Source organism: Poromitra crassiceps, assembly GCF_964638095.1.
Source record: "Poromitra crassiceps genome assembly, chromosome: 22".
In the NCBI taxonomy this organism is placed as follows: domain Eukaryota; kingdom Metazoa; phylum Chordata; class Actinopteri; order Beryciformes; family Melamphaidae; genus Poromitra; species Poromitra crassiceps.
The window spans coordinates 15,854,911-15,859,576 of NC_139647.1; positions in this window are offsets into that span (position 1 = coordinate 15,854,911).

Sequence of the window (4,666 nt, forward strand, 5' to 3'; positions counted from 1 at the left end):
GCAACACGTTGAGAAGATTCCTCTGTCTGCTTTGGCTCAAACACCAGTTTCCATTTTGTAGCCTGTCTGACAGCAGTAAGTCTGCAGGCAGCAGGCAGCAATGTGAATCCCAGCTGCTGTCTCACTCTCTTGTTAGCACTCCCACCCAACCCAACCCAATCTCACTCCCAACGGGTCAAATACTGACGTTTGGTCCGGACACCTTGACCTCAAATCGATGCCACGGGACCATGACTGTGACAATGAAATAAAACAATGGCGGATGGGCGTATATACGTTTGCCCTGGATGCTGACGAGTCGACCAGGGTTCGATTCCAAGCGTGTTCAAAGTAGCTACATTTAAAAAATCTGAATGTAGGCCTACATATTGGACTCATGATTAGTATGAAAACACCCCCCCCCCCCCTCAAATAAATAAATAAATAGTAAATAAAAATAAAGTGGGCGTGTGATATCACAAGAAGAGAATGTTCTGCTGAGGCTGACAGATGGATGCAAAGTCAGGGAGAATGAAAAAGGTGAGAGATACCAGGGCAGACATAAAACCACCCAGAAATGCTCCTATTTTGGGATGAAAAAGGGGACTGTCACCTAAAGGTGACTAGTTTGCATCCCTGCATGCGACGTCACAAGAGGGAGTTCCATGAAATGGAATAGTGCCCCCTGCAGTTTACAACAATGAGTCTACAAAACTCCTATCGGTACTCGGTAAGTACCCACATGTAACTCATACTCGGTCTGCAAAAAAGTGGTATCGGTGCATCCCTATATGGTATATTATCATCATTACACTCACGTAGTCTGGAATAAGAAAGTATAGTCAGAGTTTTCTCACTCAGTTGAAGATTTATCAAACTGTTTTGGTTCATCTCAAGACTGTGGAGGTCATCTTTAAGCTGTCCAAGTGGTTAGAGAGACCATCTGTCAATCAGGGGACGCGGGTTCAAGGCCCTGTGTCAGCAAGCACCCACCCTGCTGCTGCAGTGTCCTTGAGCAAACCACTGAATCCCTGCAGCTCCAGGGCTGCTGTAAAAGTATTAAAACAAATGGATAAATACAATCGCCATTCCACACTGCAAATTTTTCAAATAACATGTCATTTTGCTATTTAGGCTATATTGTCCGTTCAGATCACGTGATGTCAACTTGACAGTTTCTATAAGGAGACAGTATCACACACTTCACCCAAACCTCCAACCCACATTTTCTTATTGTCCTATAGCCATCTTCTCCTGGTTGTAAAGTAACCTATACTTGTGAAACATAATAATAATCTAACATTTACAAAAGAAAATCGCATAATTTTTTTGTATTTCATCTTTAACTTACTGTTTTATTGTAGACTATTTATATGATAGCTTTTGCTATGGTTTTTGTTTTTACTCCTATAGACGACTCGCTGTGGGGGATAACCAAAATTTACAGTAGACTTATCACAAGATTGCATATGGGCCAACATTTTCGTAGCTCACATGATAAAAGAAAAAGTCTGGTCTTTCTGTCGCATCATAGCATATAGGCTAATTAGCCTATAATAACAACAACCGTATATCAAAATAGCTATTGCATCTGTTTGACCTGGCAGGGATATGTGCCTAACAATCCAAAGTATAAAAAAGAGCATCTGCTGTTGTGCTCTTGCTAACCATAAACAATCACAGGGTTAGGCCTATGAAAATAGTTGATGCAATAGGTAATGTTTTAAAAGTAAGGTAATTAAATAACAATCAAAACAATTATTATTCACTTATCAGAAGGCTATGAATGTGAAAGGAGAACACACCCCTGTGCGTAAAGACGCATGCATCCTATAACAAAATCTATTTTAGTGTGGTGATGTTCTAATTTAGTAAAGAAAATAATTAGCCCATCAAACTCGGGTCTATTGAAGAACAAAGGTTCGTCTTTATAGGTCAGCGCCCTGTGTGGACTATAGATGCCTCAACTTGTTTTAAGCACAAGCCGGTGTGTGTAATCGTCTATAAATGCACATAGTGGAGGTTTATATAGCCAGCAAATCTGCTTCCCAAACGCGTTCTTTTCTTCTTAGGTTATTTCGTGATGTTACAAGCTGTCATGAAACCACAGGGTGTGAACTTCTCCTCCTTTTTGTTTGTCTTTGCCGCTGGGCACTTGACGTTTGACAAGGGTTTAAACAGCCTCCTGATCGATTTGTCCTATAATGCAGGACAAGCGCAAGTTCACAGGTCTCCCATAGAAATAGGGTGAGGGTGAAGAGGAACAATAATGATTTCATAAATTATTGTTTATCCTAATTATGCTACGTGCCTTTGGCGGGTCATAAGATTATAGCAGAATTAAATCAAAGAGTTTATAATTTAAAAAAATAGTATAACCGCTCCTCCGCATGCATGACGCACTCACACAACCCCACTTCAAGTTCACATGTCAAGCTGTTTGGGAAACAAGAGGAAGAGAATGTGGCCATAGGAGGAGACGAAAATCACGCTTCTTGTGGAGTTAAGAGAGCTGGTTTGGTGAGAGCCTCCAACTATGCAGTGTTATGTCTTCGCATTCGCAAAGGCCGCTATTGTTTTGAGTAGCCATACCCATATGCGCTAAAATGCTCGCTAATTATAAAGTGCGTGGTTTGAGCTCCGTGCGTAATTGACCTTCATGGGCCAGAAGCTATAAGTCAACAAGGTGTGATTGATTCTTAGCATTTACACGACAATTTCATGTTCACACATGCGCATTCGAGCCGCCTGCAGGGCCTTACTAATTATAATGAAACCTTTATTTGCACATGTGCTTATGCAGCCTACTGAACCTAATGCACAACATTCATTATGAACAAATATTTGTAGTGGCCATGGACAAATAGCCTATATGACAAATATTTGAAATCATTAATTGAGTCACGTCGCAGAGAGAAATAGAGAGGGGAGAGGAAAAATTACTAATGCTAGAGTAAATTATGAAGATATATAGGCCTATGCAAATTAGGCTACATAACTTATAGCCCATATAGATTGTTGTAGTGATAGTGACTTCTCGTTGGGGGTATAGGGGGGTGAGGCGAAACGAGAGAAAGCAAAGATTGACATTTCCTGAAGGGGGGCGCTATAAGTCAAGTGTTGTTTTTAGGCATATTCTACACGCAGGGCTTGGACAGCGGTGGGGGGGGCTCTGGACTCTGGAGGTGTTGCATGGCTGAAGCTGTTCAAACAAAGTATCTTCTTTCAACGCACGTTTCCAGTTCTCTGTTTTTCTCCGCCAACACTGCGGCACTTTTGTTCCCTTCACCCAGGCGAGGAAAGATAAGGTGTCATCACTTGAACATCAAGGTCCCCGGTTGGAAAAGCCCGTCTAATTTCGCCCGGCCCATAATGGCCACATGACATGCTCCAGTCGCTTTCTGAGTGTTGTTTTTACAAAGTCGACTGGCTTGAGTGCCGTCTGCTTTAAACATCATGTCACGGTAAATAAAGAACCTCCATGGTGATCAGCATAAGGCAAAACAGCCTTTAATATAGAATACATTTAATTGGCACCCGCCCCCCCACTTGAATTGGTGAAAAAATGATAATAAAAAAAAATGTATGGCCAAACTTGCATCGATCCACAAACAAAAAAGGTGGTAGCCTTATAGGCCTATAGCCCAATGTAGTTTGCCGTTATAGTATCCAGCCCATATGAATCGCAGTTGTCACACCAGGCTATTTGCCGTCAGTGTTGGGGGTAACTCATTACAAAAGTAACATATTACAGGTAATAAATTACTTTTAGCAGTAACTCAGTAATATACCTTATTACCATTCAGTATAATATTATACACTTGTTACTTGTGTTACTTTGTCAAGTCACACAAGTTACAAATTGAGTTATATATTGTTTTGATCAAAGCATATATTTTAATAAAGACACAACAATTTCCTCCTCTAATTGTGTTTTTATGCAAATAACCAATATAGATGATGACAATAACGAAGGAAAAGGATATATAAAGTAACAAATAGAATTTTGTACGGTTTGCACTGACTTGAAGACTGAAATTATTTTTCAGGATGGTCCCGGGCGGTGATGTCATTCTGCTACTGCTGTTATTTTGGTGAATGTAATGCAAAAGTAGTATAATAAGTAACGAGTTACTCTACACAGACTCTAATAATATTGTAAAGTAACTTATTACTTTCAAATGAAAGTAACTAGTAAGATGTAATATATTACATTTTGAAAGTAACTTGCCCAACACTGTTTATCGTCCACTAACCCTTAAAATGACATAGGCCGTTTTCTCTGACAAGCCATGTGCTTCCCGAATATCCAGAAAGTTTTATGCTTGAATTTCCAATTCACCTATGCACCAAACGTACAGTAAGAATGAACCGAGTCGCTCGGGGGAATGCATGGGGAGAAGTAGGCTAGATAAATTTCCTCCTAACGACTTCCCTTCTAGCATTCATGATTAGATGGTAGATAATCCCAGGGTATCGACCCATGCATACCGACAGACTGACCACACATAAAGGACACAATATCCCCTTTCTTCGAGAGCAGACATATGTGTCAAAGGCTAAGGGCTTTTGATTTTGAGTAATGCCATCTCATTATAGCCTATTTCCCTAACGTTATGGAACCGGTGGTTCAGGACCCCTTCAGAGACCATATAGGCTGTATGTGAGGCTTGGATCTGAACTTCTA